Below are 25,928 nucleotides of genomic sequence, written 5' to 3'. Positions count from 1 at the left end.
TTTCCAGCCCTCACTCCTTTTTACCTCAGGTATGTACTCTTCCTGATAAACGCATGTTGAGGTACTGTGCTTTCATTTGGTGGATTGAAGCCCACCTCAGTCCAGAACCCTGGCTCTTACGTTTTGAGTTAGGAGCCTGACTTGACAGTGCCTCAAGCGCTTTTAAGATGCCAAGAATATCTTCCAGGACATGGCTGATCCATGGAGGCACTATCACCCAAACAACATCACACTAAAACTGATGAAGTGATGAGAAACTAAAATTGGGTAGGGCTGTAGCCAGACAATTCTCTCCCACTCTCCATTCCCCGGCTGTAGAGGGGGGCTGCACTTATTAAAACCAGTCAGACCTAAGAAAGAAAGAACTTGCATTTAGATAGCACCTTTCACAACCTCAGGATGTCGCCATGCACTTTGCCGACAATTAAATAACACTGTGGTGTAGGAAATGTAGTAGGCTATTTGCGCACAGCGATCTGAGCACTGTTAAGGGATGTACATATAGCCCCAGGTCTCTCTGTTTCTCCATCCCTTTTAAAATGTTATCATTTGTTTTATATTGGCTCTCTTCATTCTTCACATTTCACTGTGTTAATATTTCATAGTTCACCAGGCTGACATTCTCCTGAAGGGCAAATGGGATGGGCAATAAATGCAGGCCCAGCCAGCGAAGCCCATATCCCATGAATAAATAAAAGAAGTGAGTTACCATCCTCCTCGTGGTTTACTACATGTCCAAATTTTGTCTCAGCTGCAAAATTTGGGCCAGCATCTTCGGGTCGGCGAGTGGAGGCAGGCCCCGCTTACCAAAGCGTAAACTGACATGTGGTGATGTCGGGCGTGTGTCCCGATGTCACCGCGCATCATTCAGATATTCAGTTTGGCAGGCATGCACCAGAGTTGGCTGTGCACCCGCCGAACAGTCAAAGGCCTATTAAGGCTATTTAAAAACTAATTAAATTACTTAACTGAGCTGCCCCGTCCAACCTTAAGGTTGGCGGGGGGCAGGCGAAGAGCCCAGGCGGCCTTCGCATTTTTCATGGAACCTCATCCACGGGCAGGATGAGGTTTCATGAAAGTTTTTAAAGTTCAACAAAAATTTTTAATAAAATTCATTGACATTTCCCAGCTCATGTGTCACTGTCACATGAGGGGACATGTCTTAAAAAATTTCTTTTTCTTTATTAAAATTTTTATAAATCAAACTAATCTCCCTGAGGCAGCTCTGTGCCTGAGGGAGGTTTCTGTGTCCTTTCGCACGCATGTGTAAAATGGTGGCGCGCAGCCGATCACGGGCAGCAATTGTCTGCGCGCCCACCCACACCCGCTCCCGCCCAACACCCCCAACGGGGAGAAAATTTTCCCCTTGAAGCTTTACCAAAGCCAAAGTCATTAATATATATGATGAGTGAATACACTGCTCAATTTCAGCAGGTATTTGTACTGCTCAGTGTGAACTGTGGTGACTCTGTTATTTTTTTAAAATGGCAGTGCTCAGTGCTGCACTCCCTCAGCGGTGCACAGGAGCGTCAGCCTAGATTTTGTGCTTTAAACCTGTGGAGTGGGATTTGAATCCATGCTTCTACAGTTAGAGGCATGAGCTGTCCCAACTGAGGCACAGTTGACACCTTTGTCAAGCAGGAGACTCTAGACTTGAAAATTTCCATGACACTGGGGGAAGAGGGGGAGCAAAGCAACAGTTAGAGTTTAGAAGAGTGGGGGGTGATTTGATTGAAGTATACAAGATCCTGAACAGCCTTGACAAGATGGACATCGAAAGGATGTTTCCTCTTGTGGGTGAGTCCAGAACTAGGAGGCACTGTTTTAAAATTAGGGGTCGCCCTTTTAGGACAGAGATGAGGAGAATTTTTTTCACTCAGAGGGTTGTGCGACTTTGGAATTCTCTGCCTCAGAAGGTGGTGGAGGCGGGGTCATTAAATATTTTTAAGGCAGAGGTAGATAGATCCTTGTTAGGCAAGGGAATCAAAGGTTATCGGGGGGTAGATGGGAATGTGGAAATCGAAACACAAGAAGATCAGCCGTGATCTTTTTGAATGACGGAGCAGGCTCGAGGGGCCGAATGGTCTACTCCTGTTCCAATTTCTTATGCTCTTATGTTAGTGGCTGCTGATAAGTTTTCAAACAATATTAAATTTGGGAGGGATTCTTTTGCTAACAATAAGTGTCCTTCCATCCTACATTGCCCTTTCTGTGGGTCAATGGCATTCCAATTAGTGCTGTTCTACATAAATCAATGAAGTGCCCACCTCGGGACCAAAAATCAGAAAGCAGGAATAAACAAGCATGAAAACACAAATGGAAATGATCCCTGCTCCATTGAAATAAATGCTGGCAGATTGGCCTAAAAGGCTGCGTCAATGACTGCCAGCATTTATTAACTGCTGATGTGGGTCATAATTCAGGTTCAAGTCACAAGAACAAAGGCTCCACCAAAGAGTTCACTATTCCATGTTAATGTCATTGTGCTGTTGTTCCGAAACAGAAGTTGATTTTAAGCAGTGTGCCAAAACGTTAAGTAAACACCCCCTGATATAGTCTCAAAAATAATATCTTAGAATAGATTATTTATTGACACAAGAAAGAACAGCATATTCCACACAGGATTGGGGGCCTAGTTGTGGGTTATATTTTTATGCATTTTTTCTCATAGGAAAATGCAAAAAGGGGTTCTTCTGCAACTCATCCTAAAACACGGCCTTGCATAACAGGCAAATTAAAAGCACAGAAGCTTACGAAAGGCACCCTCTGTTTTCATTTTGGATCAGCAAAGACAATGGGAAGAATTGTACCGGCCCTCACTCTGTGGAAACCATGATTTCCAGTTTTGGTCACAAGAGGGTCCCATTCTTACATGAGCAGGATGGGCACACCGCTGATTGTAAGACACTCAGCAAGTTACACTTATATACAGCTCGAGTATCCTTTACTTGTAAATCCAAAAAGCAAACACATCCGAAAACTGCACTTTTGTTTGAACCTGGTTGACCTTTAGCGCAGGAAGTCTGTGACCCGAGCTGACACGAACCTTGCCGACTGCACCCTTTCTTTATTATTCAGTGATACATCTTACTTTCCAAACCATTTTATTTACTTTAGGTAATAGCTAGTCTAGGTTTGGTCATAGTAGGCCTAGGCCTATATGCGCTATCCAAAACAAAATTACCTTCAATCCGAAACGCAATCGGATAAAGGATACTCGACCTGTATTATGTTTATCACAGTAAAATGTCCCAAAATTCTTCACACACTATTATGGAGACAGATGATGCCAGCGAATTGTACACTTCTCTATACAATTTATTGCGATTTTAAAAAGACCCGAATTTATTGTGAGGCACTCACCTGAGTCAGGCAGGAGCCTTGCACATTTCTGAAAATCGGGCTCATTTGCATCAACTGAACCCCATTGCCAGCTTAATGAGGAGGTATCGCCAGAACCTGATCACACCACCAAAAAGACTCTAAAAGGCCAGTTTAAAACTCGCGCTTCTTCAGGTTCCACAAGGAAAGTGTGGGCCCCCCTGCCCGGACTCCTCTCCCTTTTCCCGGACCACTGAAAGGTAAGGAAAATGTTTGACTTGCTTGAGCTTGGAGCCAGGAGGCTCGGGCATGCTCCTCCTGACTCCGCATTACAACTACGGCTGTTGGTGCTCACTGTTCTCAAACCCCTCTCCCTCCTCCTGCCCGAACTCCTTCCCTCTACCCAAGCTTCTAGGACATAGCTGCAGAAGTTCCTCAGGGTGGCATTCTAGACCCAGTGACCTAACTTCCTCCCTAAACCCAACTGCTTCTCCCTTATCCTTTAAGACCCTCCTTAAAACCCAACTCTCTGCTCAAGGTTTTGGTCACTCCGCACCGCGACCCCCCCACACGCCCCCACGCCCCATCTCGCCAAACCACAGCCCTCCTTCTTGGTTCTGTCTCTATTATCCTGCGTGAAGAATTTTGGGACATTTTACTGTGGTAAATATAAAACAGTTCGAATATCCTTCATCCGAAACGCTCAGGACAAATTGTGTTTCAGATTTCAGATCACAGAATCACAGGATCTTAACGGCACAGGAGGAGGCCTTTCGGCCCATTGTGTCTGGTTTTTGGATACCGCCTTTAGCCCTCGGCCTACTTATATTACTATGACCAAGCCTAGACTAGCTATTACCTAAAGTAAATAAAATGGTTTGGAAAGTAAGATGTATCACTGAATAATAAATAGAGGGTGCAGTCGGCGAGGTTGGTGTCGGCTCGGGTCACAGGCTTCCTGCGCTAAAGGTCAACCAGGTTCAAACAAAAGTGCAGTTTTCGGATGTGTTCGCTTTTTGGATTTACAAGTAAAGGATACTCGAGCTGTATATAAGTGCAACTTGCTGAGTGTCCTACAATCAGTGGTGTGCCCATCCTGCTCATGTAAGAATGGGACCCTCTTGTGACCAAAACTGGAAATCATGGTTTCCACCTCGAGGGGAAAAGAAATCGTAAATACTAAAATCCAATGCCCTCCCTCTTGGTGGTTTCACTTATCCAGTCCTGTCTGGCTTTCTGGTCCTGACGGGATTTGGGTTTTGAAATGAGAAAGTTTCCCGTGACTAGTAAGGGTTGCCAATCCTCTGGGGTTGCCCAGGAGTCTCCGAGATTTAAAGATTAATCCCCCAGACACTGCTGCCACCAACACAGAAGCAACGTCCAAAAGGATGTTAACAAGAGAGCTTGTTTTCATTTTTTGTGAAAACTTTGGTTCATTAGTTATAAAGATATAGTTTAACTGGTCAGGACAGTCGGAAGTGGAGGGTCATGTCATGAAACCTCCAGCGATGCAGCCAAGCAGAGTTGACAACCCTACTCACTAGGCCAGACTACCTCCACAGGCCCAGCAGGCTGAATGACTGTCCCGGTGTCTCGCTGTGCTTTTTTCTTTATACATTAACAGGAAGTGAAAAAGTTGTCCCTCTGATGTCCTCCCATCCGATAGGCCTTTCCAAAAACAATTGGCTGTCGCTCTCTCCTCCCTTCGGGCGTTGACCTCGTAAACACGCCACGTGCGATTGTCAGACCTTCCTGGTTTACTATGTTTCATTGATACACATTATTTTAATCTGATGCAACAACAACAACAACCCATACTTATATAGCACCTTCTATATTCCAAGGCGCTCTATGGAGCATGATGCAACAAAGTATGACACTCAGCCACATAAGGAGGTATTAGATCAGATGGACAAAAGCTTGGTCAAAGAGGTAGGTTTCAAGGAGTCTCTTAAAGGAGGAAAACAAGGTAGAGAGGCAGAGAGCATAGGGAGGAAACTGCAGAGTTTGGGTCCTAGGCAACTGAAGGTAATGGTTGGAGCGATTAAAATCAGGGTGCACAAGAGGCCATAATGAGAGGAGAGATTTTGGCGGATTGTGGGGTTAGAGTTGATTATACAGATAGGGAGGGAGAAGCCATGGAGCAATTTTAAAATCAAGACATTGCTTGACTGGGAGTCAATGTAGGTCAGTGAGCACAGGGGTGATAGGGGAACGTGACTTACTGTGCGTTAGGACATGCGGTCAGCAGCGTTTTGGATGGCCTCAAGTTTAGGGAGGGTAGAATGTGAGAGACCAGCCAGGAGTGCATTGGAATAGTCAGGTTTAGAGATAACAAAGGCATGAATAAGGATTTCAGCAGCAAAGGAGCTGAGACAGGGACGAAGTCAGGTGACTTGACGGAGGTGGAAATAGGTGGGCTTAGTGATGGCATGAATATGAAGCCAGAAGCTCATCGCACGATCAAATGTGAGACCAAAGTTGTGAGCAGCTTGGCTTACTCTCAGACTGTCGCCAGGGAGAAGATTGGAGCCAATAGCCTGGGGACAGAATTTGGAGAAGGGACCAAAAACAATGGCTTCAGTCTTCCCTATCTTTAATTGGAGGAAATTTCTGCTCATCCAGCCCTGGATGTCAGATAAGAAACCTGATAATTTTGTGGAGGAGTCGAGAGAGGTGGTGGTGAGGTAGAGCTGGGTACATGTGAAAACTAATACTGTGCTTTTTTGAAGATATTCCTGAGGGACAGCACGTAGATGTGAAATAGGAGGGGGCCAACGATCGAATTTTGGGGGATGCCAGAGATGATGATGTAGATGCAGGAAGAGAAAATATTGCAAACATCGCAGGAAGAGAAAACATTAGATAGATAAAAATGGAAGCAGGTGGATGACAGTGCAGTGGCATTGGAGGAGGATGGTGTGGAAACTGTGTCAAAGGCTGCAGGCAGATCAAGGATGACAAGGAGAGAAAATTTATCTTTGTCACAGTCACATAGGATGTCATTTGTGACTTTGATAAGTGCTGTTTCGGTACAGTTGCAGGGAAGGAAACCTGATCAGAGGGATTCAAACATGCAATTCTGAGAAAAACAGGCAGGGATTTGGGAGGCGACAACATGTTCAAGGACTTTGGAGAGGAAAGGGAGACTGGAGATGGGATGGCAGTTTTCAGTGATGATGGAGCCAATGGTTGGGTTTTCGAGGAGAGAGGAACAACATATAAAGAGACAGAACCGTTAACAATCGAACATGGGGACCAGGAGGGGAAGTTAGATGACCAGCAGTTTAGTGGGAATGGGGTCGTGGGAGCAGATGGGTCTCATGAACAAGATGAGCTCAGAGAGGACATGAGGGGAGATAGGAGAAAAGTGTGAGTCCAGGGCTGGGGCAGATAAAGCTGATTCATCTAGTTTCAATAAGTTGCCGGTTGTGTGTTTTTTTTTAAAACCAGCGTGAACTCACTTTGTTTTAAAACACAACTCCTAAAGATAATAAATTCACTAAATGCATCCCATGAAGAAAGAAAGTTAACCAAAATCATTGAAACCTGACCAGATATGTTTGTGCATAAACAGGGTTGTATTTAAAAAAAGAGTGCGAATAGACATCACAAATGGATCCTGGGCTGAATTGCTTTAAGTAACTTTGGGCTAAGGCCTGGAAGCTGTGATCTATTGTAAAGGCTAAGTGAAGGTAAGTGAATAGCAGACTGTGAACTTTGCTGTAATTTACTGTGTTAAAAACTTACTAATACTCCATGTCTAATATATCTAAAAGTGCTGCAGCATAAAAATGGCAAAACCATTTTTCTACGTTCAAATTCAAATGAGTTTGGAACTCCTCCAAGCCCAATAAACAGAAAACAAATTAAATTGACTGCCGCAACAGTAAGTAAAATAATTTCAAACAAAAAAAAAATCTCACAATCTGGTGCATATATAATAAGTGATAATAGACGCATGCCAGCAAATTAAAGGCGGAATCCAATTTCAGAGCTCAGATGATGCACATTAACTGTTCTCACAAATTACCATGTCATTTGAGCCTCTGAATTAGATTACTATCCTGTAATTTGTTTACAGCTTCCCTCTAGGTAGTCAAGGAGGGTTATGTACATAAAAGGATGATTACAGCAAGACCATGGTCATAGAGACCTGGTTGAAGGTTTCCCCTGCTTCAGCAATTGCGGGAAAATGAGAACCAAATCAGAGGAAGATTGCTAAAATGTGGCTCCAAGCACTGGACAGAGGAAATCTTCCCCCGAAGCCTTCCTCCTGTAAAATCCAGTACCCAGCATCGAACCCTTTCACCAAAAATATTATGGGCAGAATTTTCTGCCTTCCGGGTGGGCGGGCCCGACCCAATCTCCGGCGGGTGGGGAGACGATCCCCGCCGGAGAAGAGGGCCCCGCCGCCATTTTACGTGGGCGGGCCACGTCCAGTGGAAAGTGTGGGCGGGGGGGGGGAAATTCCCCAAAAGCGAGAGTGCGCTCTTTCACGCATGCGCACGAAAGAGCGCACTCATCTCCCTGAGGCTAAGTGCTGCCTCAGGGAGATCGCCGACAGTTTGAAAAACATTAAAAATAGGAAAGAAAATCCTTAACATGTCCCCCTCATGTGACAATGTCACACGAGATGGGACATGTTCATAATCTACACTAAAACTTTATTAAACTTTTTAAATCCCTACATGAAACCTCATCCCGCTGGTGGATGAGGTTTCATGTTCTATCTATTCCCCGCCGGGGCTCCTGGCTCCTTTCATTGTTTTAATGATCCTGTCAATGGCCTCAATTGGCCATTGACAGGTCGGCGGGCCCGCAGCTGATTTTGCTGCGCCCCCGCCTTCCTGAAGATTTAAATCGGGCCGGGATGATGTCAGGGGGGAACCCCCGACCTCATTTTGCGCGTCGGAGTGTGGGCCCCGCCCCCTGCTTGCCGACAGCAAAATTCAGCCCTATGTATCACTTTAAAAACATTTTTTTAAGGTTTTTTTTCTTATTTCTTATTTTTTAGGATATGAAATAAATGAAAATTTTGCCATCAGTTGGGAAAAAAACGCCTCAGTATAGCTAGCTTTAGGGTTTAATTTTACCAGACCCCTTGGAGGCAGGTTTGGAGGGCAGGGGCTGAGCAAAATTGTAGAACAATGTGTCAAACTGATTCCCTAATGTGTTCCCGTCCCCTCCCACTTTTCCCGTGGGCGACTCCTGTGCGGTGACAGCAACACACCCAGGAATGGCGGAAAGTCAACTGAGATTGTTAAAGGGGCATTTAGTAACAAGTTCCCAAGGCTAATGCAATTTTGATAGTGTCGTATGGGCCCTGAGTTGTGTCGGAGCCTTGACTACTCAGAGGACGCAACAAGGTCACCAATCCAGCATGGGAGGCGGTGACAGCGGTGGTCAGCGCCAACGCCCTGTTCAAGAGGACAGTCACCCAGTGCAGGAAGAGGATAAATGGTCTCATCCAGCCGGGGTAAGTGACTCTTCTCATCACTCTCAACTCACACACTCACAAACCCATCACACATCCACAGGGATCTCACACCCCAAGGGGCAACACCACTAACTCTCACACACACCCTCACATCTCCATCAGGCTCATATCCTCTGGAGCTCACATCCTCATCCAGTCCATGGCTCCGCTCACCACACAAACAATCCACGCAGTGCCATGCGTCCTGTTCACACTCTCTCCATCCGTTTTTTATGAGGGAGAATTTGGCTCACAGCAGCAGGGAGAGGTCCCAGACCAAGGGGTGCAGTGGCCCACATTCAGCCTCTCACTCACTTTGAGCAGAATGCCATCGCGCTGACTGGTGAGGACATGGACCGTGCCTGCAGCAACAGTGAGGTTGGCAGTGAAAACCCATGTGAGGATCCTGCACTACACCATGAGATGCAGATGTATTACAATGAAGCTCGCGATGTCCAATGGCGGGAAATGCGGCCCACCAGTGACGGGCACAGCGGACGATTGCAAACTGGTTTCACGTTGTGAAACCGGTTTTTGGTCTTCTCACGATATTGTCGGCTCGCGATATGATGGCGACCATTCCCATTGCTGTACCCCTCTCAGGGGCTGCATTTTCACATCCGTTTCAGGGCACAGACCTCCACAGGGACACAGGCTGGCACCTAAATGATTTGGGCTTCAGCTAATGACTTAATGCGGGCAGGCTGAGCGCAGGTCAAGTGCACATCAGATGCCTTCCCCCTTTCCCGTGTCCAAATGTAGGGAGAGGTATCGGGGTATTTAGCAGTAACTTTACTATTTAATTAGTCAACCAGGTTAGTCAGGTTATATATAAGACTGTTTGATTGGAAATACTCCACTACACATTGAAAAGTCCTTTCGAAGAAAATTCCATGACTGATAGTCTGGAACTGGACATTGCAAACCAGTACATCCGCAAATTCAATCCCCATTCCATGCTGAGCTCAGCCAAAGATGCAGTTGTGCTCTTGCTGTAGTTATAATTGCAGTGTCGCCATGAAAAAAAAAAGTCAGATTTCCGTTCCTTATCAACATCTGTTTAAATCCTGCTGGGAAGTGCACTTGTGTGGACGCCTTGGTGAGGTTTGATTCTGGTCCTCCTCACAGTCAAATATCTTAGCTGACATTCACTTGCACAATTCTACATGGAATTTTACAGCATCAAAATGCCATTCGGCCCAACAGGTTTATGCTGGTGTTTATGCCCCACATGGCCATTGACAGGTCGGCGGGTCCGCAGCTGATTTTGCTGTGCCCCCGCCTTCCTGAAAATTTAAATGGGGCGGGGTGACGTCGGGGGTTCCGCCCGACGTCCTCCCGCATCATTTTACGCGTCGGCGAGCGGGCCCCGCCCCCTGCTCGCCAACGGCAAAATTCTGCCCAGTGAGTTTATCTAATGAGTGATCGTGGACATACACACACATACACACAGAGAAGGGTTCAATCTCCAATCTGTATTAGGTTAGCTAATCTCAGCTGGAATAGTGATAGAAGTGTGACAATTAACCTCAGCGTCCTGGGCTAGTGAAGGAAATATCTGCACAGTTCATATTCCCAGTTGAAATCCATCAAGCCCTTCAGAAAACACCTGCTGGTTGAATACAGAGGTGGGAGGTGGGCAGCAATATCATGACATTCACTGTCGAGGTTCACACGTTTATAATCACCTCTTGAAGGAGGCATCTAGAGCAATCAGTATCCATAGAACCATACTCCAACATAGACTCAATACCTTCAGGGGTGGAGGAGGAAAATAATCTGCAGAGAAAAGTGCACTTTCTTTTAAGCCTTGGGTTCATGTAAAGATCACAAGCGAGAAATTTCCCCCGTCAATAACCTTGCTGAAAAAGCCATTTTAAAACGATCACACAGAAGGAAGTTGAGCAGCCAAGGCCATGGTTTCCAGAAACCAGGGATTAGCTTTGTGTTGCCTTCCCCTTTTACTCAACTGCATTCGTACATTCTTCCTGTTACTGATTTGTAATCATTGGGAGTGAAAAGCTGTAGCAAAGATTGGCAAAAGTCATTATGCAGAATGTCTTATATAAAAGTTAAATAAAGCCATTCTATTTCCCAGAGACAGACGCACATAGAATTATTGAGGCTAACACAGCACAATGATATTCCATAATGAGATGTTTTTATTCAGCGTTCACATTCCCAAATGTGAAAACTCAAAAAAGCGTGGCACGTGTTTTTTTCACCCTTCTTAGCTGCTAATAATGGCTGAATGGAATCCCAGCCCGTACACCAAATATCAAAGACAGTCGAGGTTTTTACATGTTTTTAATCCAGCAAAGCTTGCCAGTGTCTGATAGGTGAGGCTAGAGAGGACTGTAAGAGCCTTAAAAGAAAATGTCAATGGCTGACAAGCAGCATGGTTTCCATACAGTCACACAGCTATAAACCCTGGGGTGAGGATTACACCTCAGTGAAGTCTGCTATTCATATATTCACGCCCTATTTTATTGCCTTTGGAGATAACCCTGTAATATATGAGTGGCTGAACACTGAAGGAAAAAATACTACATGGTGGAATCTCATTCCCCATCTCAGCCACACTGATCGTGACCCCGTCTCTGAGCCAGGAGGTTATGCATCACAATCCTACTCCAGAGACATGAACACATCAGGTAGGTTGACACTCCAGTGCAGTACTGAGGGAGTGCGGCACTGTTGAAGGTGCTGCCTTTCAGAAGAAATGTCTGGGGCACTTCTGGTGATGGTTTTCAGTTAAATCATAATAATCTTGTTTTTTGATTTGGTTATGCATTCGCAACTTCACTGGAATAAATGATCAAAGGAAACCTTCCTGCATTTATGTACAAAGCTGCAATGCATGGTAAGAGAAAAGATAATTTCACATGCTTTTGCTCATTCTCAGCTTACACAGTTACAATTAGCCTTCAAGGTCAGTCATTGTGAAGTGCTTTGCAGCATTTCTGAGTGACATGCTAAGGAGTTATATAAATGTTTATAAATATAAATGTCTCTTTGTTTATAACTCATGCTTCATTTCTCATAAGTCACCTGATTCCATTGTTTATCCTGTTTAATACGGATTATTTTAGCACTCTTTTCTCAATTCCATTTTCCCAGTATAAGTGCAGCTTTGTGCTTTCCCCAAAAATAGTGGTGGGTTGCCAGCTAGTGCCCATGGAACTACATGGGCAGGATTTTACTGTCGGTGAGCGGGGGGGGGGCGGGGCCCACTCGCCGATGCGCAAAATGACGCAGGATGATGTCAGGCAGAACTCCCGATGTCATCCTGCCCCATTTAAATTTTCAGGAAGGCGGGGGCGCAGCAAAATCAGCTGCGGGCCCACCGACCTGTCAATGGCCATTGACAGGGTCAATTAAGCAATTAAAGGACCTGCCCGTCCGACCTTAAGGTTGGCGAGCAGGCCAGGAGCCCCGGCGGCAACTAGAGAAAACATGAAACCTCATCCACCGGCGGGATGAGGTTTCATGCAGGGTTTTAAAAGTTTTAATTAAGTTGTTATGGAAATTAAGGGCAGAATTTTGCCCTTGACGGGCGGGCAGCCGATTGCTGCCGCTGAAATGGGCTGCGCCGCCATTTTGCGCGGGCGGGCCAATTAAGGACCGCCCAGCGGGTTAGCAACTCCTGTGTAGAACAGGAAAATCATTGCGAAGGCGGGTGTGCTCAGACCACCAGTTCCAATGGGGAACCGGCAGTCTGTATAAAGAGTGGCCAGGCAGCCTCATTGAGGCAGTGCACCATGGCCACTCGCAGAGAGCGACATGCTCCTTTCAGGGCACAGGAGCAGGAGGAGGAGGAGGAGGGGGGCAGGCTGCAGGAGAGGCCAGCGGTGGGGCCATGGTACCCCTCACTTCTCAGATGCCTGCCTTGCTGTCCTCCTCGAAGAGGTGTCCAGCCGTCAGGATATTTTGTATCCAGAGGATGGGCGCAGGAGGGCCCCCCGTGTCACCAGCCAGGCGTGGCAGGAGGTGGCAGTGGCTGTAAGCTCCCATGACGATGTGCGGCGCACCGGAACACAGTGCCGCAAGCGATTCAATGATTTGTTGCGCTCTGGAAGGGTGAGTACCATGTCAGCAGCCTTGGCCATTTTACCCAGAAGGTAGTCTTAGCCTTTGAGCCCCCCATCCCCCGACATCTTACTGTCGTTACTGCATTGGGCATTTGGCTGGGTGGGCAAACAGAAAGTGACCATGCTTACATCAGCCTTAGTGGTTGAGGAGAAGATGGGTTCTCCCCACAGCATATGTTGGTGTTTGTCGCATTTGAGTAGTCTGGGGGCAACCTGCAGGGGAGGCAGCTAGACACATACTCAGAACTCCAACACATGTCTTATTGATGGTGATGAGATGGTGGAAGGGGAGCCTCAAGGTGTCATGGCCAAGAGCCATCTACTGGCTTTGGCACCGCACCTAGTTGCGCCTCCTTGCCATGGGCACTAAGGCCCGTGTGTTATTCAAAGTGATGGACGCCGAATGTGTCCAAGGTGGCCGTTGGGGGAGGGGGTTGGGACCAGCCGTACTATCTTCTGGGGACTGATCACCAGTAGTGTGCACAGGAGCCACTGGAGGCCTCAGATGGGCCACTGTGATTGGGTGCGGCGTGCGCATGCAGAGTACATGAGCGATCAGCACCACTAAATGCTCTTCTCTGTTCTGCAGGCAAAAACCGTATTTTCCTCGGGTCGCTGTTGCTTCTTTCACCAGCCACCTTAAATCGGTGTCCTTGGTTTCTCAGCTCTTCTACCGATGGTCTTTCTTTATCTAGTCTTCTGGAACCCACATAATTTTGAACACCTCCATCAAACCTCCTCTCAATATTCTCTTCTCTGAGACGAACATCCCCCGAGTCTCCAATCTATCCAAGTAACTGAACTCCTTCAATCCTGGAACCTTTCTAGTAATTTTTTCTGCACCCTCTCTAGAACTTTCACATCTTTCCTAACGTATGGTGCCTAGAATTGGACACAACACTCCAGCTGAGGCCAAGCCAGTGTTTCATAAAGGTTCATTACAACCTCCCCTCTTTTGTACTCCATGCCTCTGTTTATAAAACCCAGGTTCTCTAAGCTTTTTTTACCGCTTACTCGAGCTGCTCTGCCAACTCCAAAGCAACTGAAAACAAAGGCTGTCAATAGCGAAAGTGAGAGACAAAACCACAGAGTGGTTTGAAAACATAGTTGAGAATTTTAAAATTGAGGCATTGCCAGACCAGGAGCCAATGTAGTTCAGTGAGCATAGGGGTGGTGGATGAATGGGATTTGGTGTGAGTTAGGATAAGAGCTGCAGAGTTTTGGATAACCTCAAGCTTATGAAGGGTGCAAAGCAGGATGTCAGCCAGAAGTGCTTCGGAACAGTCGAGTCTGAACAAGGTTGCATTGTTATACAAACCTCCTGTTAATCTCACCTAATAGGTAATATTATATTATGCAAACAACTCGACCATATTAAATGACTTCTAGTTAACTCCATGCTAACATCCTTTACCAGTTTCCACATTTTCTCCTCAATTAATAATTGCTTTAAAGTCAACATAAGCTTTCAAGGCTGAAAAGACAAGTATAAAGAATTGGGAGCATCAGAAATAGCTCCTGGGATTTTGAGAGCTGGCTGCATAAATTGTGATAATTCTACCTGCCTATTAATGCCCCACAGCAGAGGACACATCGCCAACATTTGCCACTTGGCCTCCTGGAAAATGCAAAATGAGAACAACATAACCCTGGATTCCTTGAACAACAACACACTTGGCTCATGCTGCAGACTTAAAAGTTGGAGAATGAATTTGGCAGACAAAACAATCTGCTACTGACTTATCACGTGGGATGGCACTGGTACAAATTAATCATCTGCTTCTAGGGGTCCGAGAGGTTGTGGGTCATGCCAGAAGAAATGTAGGATAATCTCTCTTGTACTTGCTTGGTAATCACTTTTGGTTGGAGGTAACAGCTCCCCTGTGAGGGACTGTTATCCTTACTGTCAATAATTACCATTTTCCTGCTGGTAACAGGCTATGCACGCTGAGTACCTAGCATGAAGTTATTGGTGGAAATGCACATCAATAAGATGTGCATTTCAGAAGTGACAGGAGAGAAAAAGCAGGCAGTTCTTTACGACCTCAACCAAAATGATAAATTAATTATAAGTTACATAATCTGAAATGCAGAATGGCTGAAGTTCATATCGGAGTCGCTTGGTAGTACAGAACTTGAATGTTGCTGAAAAGAGAGACATGTTGTCAAAGCTTGTCGTCTTGCAATCGTCAGGACAAATGCAAGAATGCCAAATTTTGAACGATCACAACAATTTATACTACAGGAGAAAAGGGTGCTGATTGGGTGGCTAGTCGACTCTGGCCAAGGTGTGCAATGCATTCAAGCCTTGTATCTTTTTTGAATTGCCTGGGAGCTTGGGGAGCCTATGGGCAGGATTTCTCACTGAGCGAAAAATCTATCCACCTCTGCCTTAAAAATATTCAGTGACCCCACCTCCACTACCTTCTGAGGCAGAGAATTCCAAAGTTGCACAACCCTATGAGAGAAAAAAATTCTCCTCATCTCTGTCCTGTAAGGGTGACCCCTAACTTTAATCTACCTTGAAAGATGCTTGTTCTGCAGTGCAACAGCAAATGCTTGGGAAAGTCATTGGCATGGAATTCTTTTGCAGGCTTAAGCTGCCCTTTTTATCACAATCACCAATTACAGTCCAAAGAAGCACAGAACCATTTTGTGACAGGAGTGAAGGAGTCTCACCCTGCACAATGGGATTTCTTTTCACTCTCCTAGTTCTTTGTGCTTGGCCTCGTTCGAGTGATTTCTGTTAGCGCTATCCACCTGCATTAATCTTTAAATTACCACAAAATGAAAAAATCCTGAAAACAGACGGCATAAAATTGCTCTTTAATAAAATCTGCAAAGTCAGAACTACAATAATTACTGTACATTGTTAACCTAAAAGAGTGTCTATTCAAAACCAACTTTTATATACAATTATCAAACTGACTGGTTGTAGCTATACCAGGCTGTAATACCTTCCTGAATACTTCTTTGTTCCTTAGGTATTGCTTCTTCCCTCAATTTGTGGGCTTAAGACCCAAATTTCATGTCAGCTCATCACTGTCTCTTGCTTTATCTCATTTTTTCTGCTGTACTTGTCAGCCTTAGTTTCCTGTACAATGGGGCTTTACCTCTGATCTGGTTTTCACAGCAAAAACAAAAGAAATCCCTCAATAGTCTGAACACAATTTTTGGCTCCACACATCAGGAAGGATGTGTTGATCTTTGGATGAGGTGTCGCGCAGATTCGCCAGAATATATGAAGGCTTAACGAGTTAGAATATGAAGGCAGGTTGCATAAATATGGGTTACACAGTCTTACATAGTATTTACAGCACTGAAACAAGCTATTCAACCCAACAGATTCAGCACAAAGGAAGATGGTAGTGGTTGTTGGAGGTCAGTCATCTCAGCCACAGGACATCACTGCAGGAGTTCCTCAGGGTAGGGTCCTAGGCCCAACCATCTTCAGCTATTTTATCAATGTCCCTCCCTCCATTACAAGTTCAGAAGTGAGGATATTGGTTGATAATTACACAATGTTCAGTACCATTCGCGACTCCTCAGATACGGGAACGGACGGAAGCAGTCCACGTCCATATGCAGCAAGACCTGGACAACATTAAGACTTGGGCTGATAAGTAGCAAGTAACATGCACACCACACAAGTGTCCAGGCACTAACCATCTTCAACAAGAGAGAACCTAACCAGATCCCCTTGGCAGGCAATGGCATTAACATCATTGAATCCTCCGATATCAATATCCTGAGGGTTACCACTGACCAGAACTGAACTGGACCAACAATATAAATACTGTGGCTACAAGAGCAGGTCAGAAGCTGGGAGTTATGTGGCAAGTAACTCACCTCCTGACTCCCCAAAGCCTGTCCACCATATACAAGGCACAATTCAGGAGTGTGATGGAATACCCTCCACTTGCCTGGATGAGTGCAGCTCCAACATCACTCAAGAAGCTTGACACCATCCAGGACAAAGCAACCCGCTTAATCAGCACCCCATCCACTGTAGTGTAAAGAATGTTAGAGATGTAAATAGACAGTTTACATCATCGGTGATGTATGATCACATGACATCAGAGCCTATTGAGGGATGGTTCTGCGTGAAGCCTCGTACTAAACCTTCTCCTGTATATAGTTAAAAGAGTGTTTTAAAAAAGGTAAAGTTTACCAAGTCCTGCCTCCAGCAGTCTCTACCAATCCTAACAAAGGGCAACCACAGCTAAGACCCATAACGATCATAACAGATCCACCATCGTAAACATTCACTCCCTCCACGACCAATGGACAGTGGCAGCATTGTGAACCATATATGAGATGTACTGCAGAAACTTGCCCAGGATCCTTCGACAGCGCCTTCCCAATCTGCAACTTCTACCACCTAGAAGGACAAGGGCAGCTGTTGCATGAGACCATGACCACCTGCATGTTCCCCTCCAAGCCACTCACCATCCTGACTTGGAACTATATCGCCATTCCTTCAGTGTCATTGGGTCAAAATCTTGGGACTCCCTCCCTCACAGCACTGTGGGTGTATCTACACCACATGGACTGCAGCGGTTCAAGAAGGCAGCTCACCATCACCTCCTCAAGGACAGTTAGGGATGAGCAATAAATGCTGGCCTTGCCAGCGATGCCCACATCCCATGAAAGAATAAAAGAAACAGGTCCATGCCAATGCTTATGTTTCACATGACGCAACTCAAAACAAATACAATATACTGCAGAGTTTGTAAAGCTGAAATCAAAATAGAAATGCTGGAAATACTCAGCTGGTAAGGCCGTACCTATGGAGAGAGAAACAGAGTTAACCTTTCAAGTCAATGATGACCCTTCCACTGAACTAAGGATGATAGAAATGTAATTGATTTTGACCAAGTGAATGGGGGAAACATGAAGGAAAAATAAAAGAGAAGGTCGGTGATAGTATGGAGGGCAGGAGGGATAAAATGACCAAAGGTTTTGTGGTAAAAGCAAAAAACTTCGGATGCTGGAAATCCAAAACAAAAACAAAAATACCTGGAAAAACTCAGCAGGTCTGATAGCATCTGTGGAGAGGAACAGAGTTAACATTTCAAGTCCGTATGACTCTTCAACAGAACTAAGGAAAAATAGAAAAGAGGTGAAATATAAGCTGGTTTAAGGTGGGGGGGTGGGGGGGGGGGGGACAGGTAGAGCCGGATAGAGGGCCAGTGATAGGTGGAGATAACCAAAAGATGTCATAGACAAAAGGACAAAGAGGTGTTGAAGGTGGTAAAAGTTTTGTGGTAATGGGTAAAGAAAGGAAACTGAAGCTGTGTCCTGATGAGGTTACCTGGGGGGTCACCATTGACCAGAAACTGAACTGGACTAGCCATATAACTATTGTGGCTACAAGAGCAGGTCAGAAGCTGGGAATCGTGCGATGAGTAACTCACCTCCTGACTCCTCAAAGCCTGTCCACCATCTACAAGGCACAGGTCAGGAGTGTGATGGAATACTGAATACTCAGCTACAACAACACTCAAGAAGCTCGGCACCACCCAGGACAGAGCAACCACTTGATTGACACCCAATCCACCACCTTAAACATTCACTCTCACCACCACCAACACACAGTGGCAGCAGTGTGTACCATGTACAAGATGCACTGCAGCAACTCACCAAGGCTCCTCCAGCAGCACCTTCTAAACCCACAACCTCTAGCACCTAGAAGGACAAGAACAACAGATGCATGGAAACACTACCACCTGCAAGTTCCCCTTCAAGTTATACACTGTCCTGACTTGGAAATGTATTGCCGTTCCTTCACTGTCACTGGATCGAAGTCCTGGAACTCCCTCACCAAGAGCACTGTGGGTGAACCTACACCACATGCAGTGCAGCGGTTCCAGAAGTGGCTCATCACCGCCTTCTCAAGGGCAATTAGGGATAGGCAATAAATGCTGGCTTTTCCCGCATCCAGTGAACAAATTAAAAAAAGGTATGAATGGCTCTCCTCCCACCCTTCAATTCAATTTCAATTTCTCAAGCATTTCTCTAGCTTCCCCTTAAATGCATCAATGCCATTTGCCTCAAACTACTCCTTCCCTTGAGTTTACAACATTGAGGGGTTTAAAATGATAAAAGGATTTGATTGGGTAGCTCGAGTGAAGCTCTGGTGGGGGCCTCCAGAATAAGGAGGCACAATTGTAAAATTAGAGTTACACTATTTCGCAGTGAAATCATAAAGCCCTTTTTCCAACAAGAGGTAGTGGAAATCCGTAACTATCTCCCACAAGAGCCTTTGAATCCATGCTTAATTGAAATTCTCAAGACTGAAATCAATACATTTTTCTTCAAGCAATAGGGATGAAAGGCAAGTCAATGGAGTTGAGGTACAGATCAGCCATGTTCTAATCGAATGGCTGAACAGGCTCAAGGGTCTGAATGGCCTCCTTCTGTTCCTATGGTTACTGACTTTGCCTATTGTGCTACATTTCCTGCTCGCATCCCATTCACAACAGAGTGCCTTCTTTATCAACCACCTAACTGTATCATGATAATATGACAATGAGTCTATTGATTTTCAGATGCATCAGACTTTCTACAAAACACCAGTAAATCATAACTGATGATTTTCCTTTATAAAATCACAAGAAAAGTGACAGAAAACCAATCATTTTCCGCTACATTTTTGAAGTAACTTGTTTTGTGTCTGCCCAAAAAAGACAGGCAACTGCCAATTGAGCCAAGCTTCCAATAGTAATTTGCCTCCAGAAGGTCTACTTTCCACCTGAGTAGTGGCTTCAATGGGACAGAACAGGTTACCAGCTAAACCTGACAACAGTGCTCCACATTTCAGATTATCCATGAGCAACGTCAAAGATAATTAGATTTTCAAAGGCTGTAGCTGACGACTTTTGACGCAGAAGCATGCAAAAAATAGGGTCTCTCACAAACATTTGTCAGACGTCACTCAATTTGCTATTGCTAAATCTTGATTGTGAAACTAACAGTTCATTTTCTCTGAACACAAATCGTGGTTGTACACTGAATTGATATACAATCTTTAGCTGAGGAATGAAAAACATTAGGAAAAGTGCCTTCAGTGACATCAATAGACCCATTTATTATCTCCATATGTGTGTGACAATGCACCAGAAGAAGAGGATCTGAAATGTTCATGACAAACATTCACCCCTGAAACATTGACCGAGATGTGGATCAATGGGTGGAATTTAATCCAGGCGACAAGGATTTTGCCCACCGGCTGGAGAAACGATGAGAGCCCCGTGTCACCTCCACTGGGGGAAGTCCCACCATATTAACAGGCACTTAAGTGGCTTACGTTCTCTGGGATCAAGGACCCTGGAGGGCAGAAATCCCGCCCCCTAAGAGCTGCAGGTCAACCAGAGGCCATCAGCTGTCCATTGCAAGCAGTGCCATTCGGAGGAGTGGTAGCTGCTGGCAATGCACCCAACAGGGGCCCAATACCACCAAGGGACCCAGGCCACAGGTGAGTGAGGGCAAAATGGGAGTCGTAGGGAGGGGTAGGGGTTGGGGGGAGGGAGGAGGGTCAAAGGAAAATACAAGTGAGGTGGCTCTCAGCAACTACCCCCCTCCCAAATTCCCGATACCAGGTCTCTCGATCAGGCACCGAGTGCTTGACAATGAGGAAGCCACCCCATCCCCATCATGGAACCCGCATGCAAACCCAACTAGATTTTGCTTTCCTGGTTCCCCATATGGCCACTGCCCCACCTGCCCCTGGTTGAATACCAGCATCAGATGATGAGACCATTAAGTAGGCATTAATTGCCCACTTACTGCCCTGAATTGACATCGGGGTGGGAAAACCATCCATGAGCCTTCCCACCCCAGACTTAATTGTGACAGGGGCGGAAGGGTGGCAGGGTCCCCACTCCACACCCTCTTGCCCGATTAAATTCCCTCCTGTCTCCAAACTCGCCTCAGGGGAGGCCTTTACAAATGTTACATATGCAGACTGTTTCGTGTGCATTGCTAAACAAATCCTATTAGTTACTCAGATTTACTTGCTTACATAATTTGGGTAGAGGTAGCAAAATGAGGCTGATGGGGAAAGAAGACTGATATTAGTCAGAGTGTACAACTATTGATGGGACAAGAGCTGCCCTTCAGGATGCCAAGAACAACACAAAGTCTTGTCTGACCAAATCAGATGAGAGGACTTGCCTGAGAGACAGTCTATTGGCCAGATATGAACAATGACATTGAAGTCGTCATCAAGAAGTGTGAGGCATATCATGAGCAGATGTCAAGTCAGCACAAAGAACCATTGATTCCACATGAAGTTCCTTTCCATCCTTGGTCGAAAATCACACTCGACCTCTTTCACGTCCATGCCACTGACTTCATTATCATCGTTGAATTTTACCAACTATCCCATTATTCGACAATTGCACAATAAGTCAAGCGCCACCGTCGTACACTCCCTAAGTGCTATTTTCAGTTTATTTGGTGTGCCTAGAGATATAATTACAGATAACAGTCCACAATTTATTGGTAAGCCTTTTCAGGATATGTGTGAGAAGTGGAATATTGACCACACTACTTCTTCACCTCAGTACCCTAGACCTAATGGCCTAGCCAAATGAATGGTTTGCACAACGAAATCCCTAATTCTCAAACGCGGACAGACCAAGCAAGGTCTACACATTGCAACGTTACATCTATGAATGACACCTTTTAAGTGAAGCAATTCCACCACTGGCAGAGCTCTTGTTTGGCAGACTAGTGCATACCAATTTACCTATTCTACTCTCCCAGAAACTAGAGAGCAACTTTTAAAACTGCAAAAGAAGCAGCCCAAACTGGCATGATAAAAATCCAGGTACAGAATTGCCAGGTTTGCAGTTGGGACAACAAGTTTGCACCCAGGATCCCACAGAAGGTGCATGGCAACCAGCTGAGGTAACAAGGATTAGTTCAGAACCAAGGGTCCTATGAAGTCATTACAGAATCACAGAATCAGAATCACAGTGCAGAAGAGGCCCTTCGGCCCATCGAGTCTGCACCGACACGTGAGAAACACCTGACCAACCTACCTAATCCCATTTACCAGCACTTGGCCCATAGCCTTGAATGTTATGACGTGCCAAATTCTCATCCAGGTTCTTTTTAAAGGATGCGAGGCAACCCGCCTCCACCACCCTCCCAGGCAGTGCATTCCAGACCGTCACTACCCTCTGGGTAAAAAAGTTTTCCCTCACATCCCCCCTAAACCTCCTGCCCCTCACCTTGAACTTATGTCCCCTTGTGACTGACCCTTCAACTAAGGGGAACAGCTGCTCCCTATCCACCCTGTCTATGCCCCTCATAATCTTGTACACCTCCATCAGGTCACCCCTCAGTCTTCTCTGCTCCAATGAAAACAACCCAAGTCTATCCAACTTCTCTTCATAACTCAAATGTTTCATCCCAGGCAACATCCTGGTGAATCTCCTCTGCACCCCCTTCCAGTGCAATCACGTCCTTCCGATAATGTGGCGACCAGAACTGCACACAGTACTCCAGATGTGGCCTCACCAAGGTTCTATACAACTCCAACATGACCTCCCTACTTTTGAAATCTATGCCTCGATTGATAAAGGCAAGTGTCCCATATGACTTTTTCATCACCCCACTAACATGCCCCTCCACCTTCACAGAGCTATGGACACACACGCCAAGGCCCCTTTGTTCCTCAGAACTTCCTAGTGTCATGCCGTTCATTGAATATTTCCTTGTCAAATTACTCCTTCCAAAGTGTATCACCTCACACTTTTCAGGGTTAAATTCCATCTGCCACTTATCTGCCCATTTGACCATCTCGTCTATATCTTCCTGTAGCCCAAGACACTCAACCTCACTGTTAACCACCCGGCCAATCTTTGTGTCATCTGCAAACTACCCCCTAAATCCTACCCCCTACATAGTCATCTATGTCGTTTATATAAATGACAAGTAATAGCGGACCGAGCACAGATCCCTGTGGTATGCCACTGGACACTGGCTTCCAGTCACTAAAGCCATTACATACAAAGGTGCAACAGTGAGGCATAACCGAGGACAAAGCAGATCTATTCCATCTGCTCAACTACTGTACAGTTCTATTGCATTGAGGACAAGATCCAAAATGCAACCAGGACCAACGTACAAGAATGACAATCCCACAAATCAGTGTGAGCAATTCAAGATACCTCCAGACAACGTTACCATTACAGAATCTGGGTATACCAGTAAATTACCTCTACACTTTAGACTCATAGATTCACCAGTTCTATGCGCTTATTTAATGGTAACTAAACATGAACATGTATTGTAAATAGTTATACTTCTTTGAAAAGGGGGAAAGTATTTTTAAAAAGAAAGGGGGTTATTGTAATATGCCTTTAAGGGATAGCAAGATGACATCACTAGAAGGGAAGTGTGTCATGTGATCCAGCCTCAGTTTCACTTTGGCTTGTGAACAGAACACAGCACACAAAGCTCTGTTACTGATGTCTTCAAGCTTTCTATCCGTGTGTATTCTTTCATGAGCCTAATTTAAATAAATGAATCTGCAATGTGTTTACACAATCCCTGATGAGTTATTGGTGCCTTTATATCATTATAAAAATGCAACATATGCCACAGTTGAAATATCCTGTGTTATTTTGGACACCTGTTATAGGAAGGGTATGAGAGCCATGGAAAGGGGAGCAGCAAAGGTTGACAAGAATAACTCCACAAATAGTAAATGTTAGAGTTAAGAATAAAGGTCCAAAAAAACTGGGGCTTTAATCACTGAAAACAGAGAAAGTTAATGGGACAGCCAATGGATGTTTTCAAAATCATGAAAAACCTTGACAGGGTATTACATGAACAGAGATATCAGTGAACGTTCTTAGCCCAACGGACATTCAGAACTGGAATAGGTGCCAGTTGGTATTACTCCTTAAGGAGTTTCTTGCCAACATGTCTCTATGGATGCTATCAGCTATCTGCATTCCTGCTGAATGTGAAACAGCCATAAGTGGCAACACGCATAGAGAATTGGAAATTATGGGAATTTTAAAATATCTCGACAGCAGGTAGAAGTTTTACATGTACAGGTCCTTTGCTTTAAGGATGAATTTATATTGCACTTTGTGCAAACCGGTAAGAAACTTCCTTCTGAAGTGTACAGCACACTCCACAGCTTTAGTATCTTTGGTAGTAACTGAGGGTATACTGTCACTTTTAAAATGACGTGTACGCAAAGCACTTGGCATTGATGGACAAGTAGCAATAAGAGTACTTAAACTGGAACAATGATATTACACTAGCTTCATTAAATTTTAACAAAAACTAACTTGCACAAACTCATAAATTTCATGATCTGTCTAGCTTTCATAAGCGGTCATGTAAATCATAGTAATTAAAACACAGCAGGAGGCCATTTGACCAATTACATCTTTACTGTATTCAACTGGAGCTGTAATCTAATTTCCCCCCCTTTTGTCTGTATCCTTTTGCTTACCTTTGTTAGAAATACTTAGACATGGAGGTATCACATGGAACGTATAGCACAGCAACAGGCCAATCTGTTCAACTAGTCCATGACGGTTTTAATGCTTCATATAAAACTCCTCCCACCACTCTTCATTTAACTCTATCAGCATATCCTCCCACTCCTACCTCTCTCATGTGTTTATCTAGCTTCCCTTTAACTACATCAATGCTATTTGCCTCAACTACTTGTGGTAGACAATTCCACATTCCAACCACTCTCTGGGTAATGAGATTTCTCTTCAATTCCTTATTGGATTTATTAGTGACTATCTTATACTTATACAGTTCCCTTTCAAATGAAAGACACAGAGGTAGGTAGATTCTTGACTAACAAGGGAGTCAAAGGGCATTGGGGGCTAGGCAGAATAGTGGTGCTGAGGCCACAATCAGATCAGCCATGATCTTATCGAATGGTGGAGCAGGTTTGCAGGGCCAAATGGTCTATTCCTGCACCTGATTCGTATGTTCAGATATAATGTTACTGTCTTTACCTCAGTGGCCCCTGGGATTCAACCTTTGAGTAAACCTTTGTGTCAAATAAAATAAAGTTCCTTTTACTGAGTTTATGCCCTTTCTTTTGAGATTCACTAACCAGTAGAAACAATCTTTGACTATGACATTGTTCCAGTTTAAGTACTTTTATTGCTACCTGTCCATCAATGCCAAGTGTTTTGTGTACACATCATTTTAAGTGATAGTATACCCTCAGTTTCTACCAAAGATACTAAATCTGTGAAGTGTGCTGTACACTCCAGAAGGAAGTTTTTTACTGGTATAAATTCAGCCTTAAAATAAAGAACCTTTGCATGCAAAACTTTTACCCACTGTCGAGATATTTAAAATTCCCATAATTTCCAATTCTCTATGCGTGTTGCCACTTTTGGCTGTTTCACATTCAGCAGGAATGCAGATAGCAGATAGCACCCAAAGTGACACATTGGCAAGCAACTCTTTAAGGAGCAATACCAATTGGCACCTATTCCAGTCCTGAATGTCCATTGGGCTATAACAATGCTAGGAAGCTTCACCGATATCTTTGTTCATGTAACACTCCAATTGCACTCAACTTCACTGAACATCTCCAAATTGTAATCCAAAATTGGGAAAGGAACAAAGCAGCGTCACTCACTAGGGAGTTGTCTACTGATGGAATCTGTGCCCGATGTCCTCTTAATGGCAAGCAGCTCCCATTTACTTACTTTCTAAAAGTACATAACCATCCCAAAACCTTAGGGTAGAATTTCTGATCAGCTAAGGTCGCAAGCAAATCCCTTAATGTGTAAAAATAACATCCCCGAGTTAAACTTTCGTACATCTTTTGTTTTACCCTCCTGTGTCAAATTAGGTAAAGAGGGGGATTTACTGTTGGTCTACCTGTTAGAAATTTGTTAGAAAGGACATTTTGCAACAAATTGGATAGCTCTTTCAAAGAATTAGCACAGGCACAATGGGCTGAATGTTGTGCTATATCATTCTATAATTCTATGACTGTCATTGGGTTCAACAGCTTCTCGTTGAGTCTA

General features: G+C 44.8%; 1 protein-coding gene across 12 annotated transcripts in view; it reads right to left on the bottom strand.

Moving 5' to 3' along the window:
• Positions 1 to 25,928, bottom strand: part of LOC144679979 (receptor-type tyrosine-protein phosphatase mu) — an 855,381-nt gene that overhangs the window by 742,290 nt on the left and 87,163 nt on the right. The window contains exon 1 of one of the 12 annotated variants that reach the window (XM_078541020.1): positions 24,374 to 24,443. The exons of the other annotated variants lie outside the window; for them this stretch is intronic. The gene's annotated coding sequence lies outside the window, so the exon portion shown is untranslated. Of the gene's footprint in view, positions 1 to 24,373; positions 24,444 to 25,928 lie in introns of those variants that run through there. 12 annotated transcript variants of the gene reach the window in all.

This window comes from Cetorhinus maximus, chromosome 4, assembly GCF_964194155.1.
Source record: "Cetorhinus maximus chromosome 4, sCetMax3.hap1.1, whole genome shotgun sequence".
Classification (NCBI taxonomy): domain Eukaryota; kingdom Metazoa; phylum Chordata; class Chondrichthyes; order Lamniformes; family Cetorhinidae; genus Cetorhinus; species Cetorhinus maximus.
The sequence above is the reverse complement of the archived record's forward strand: the minus strand, read 5'-3'. Positions and strand labels throughout refer to the sequence as shown.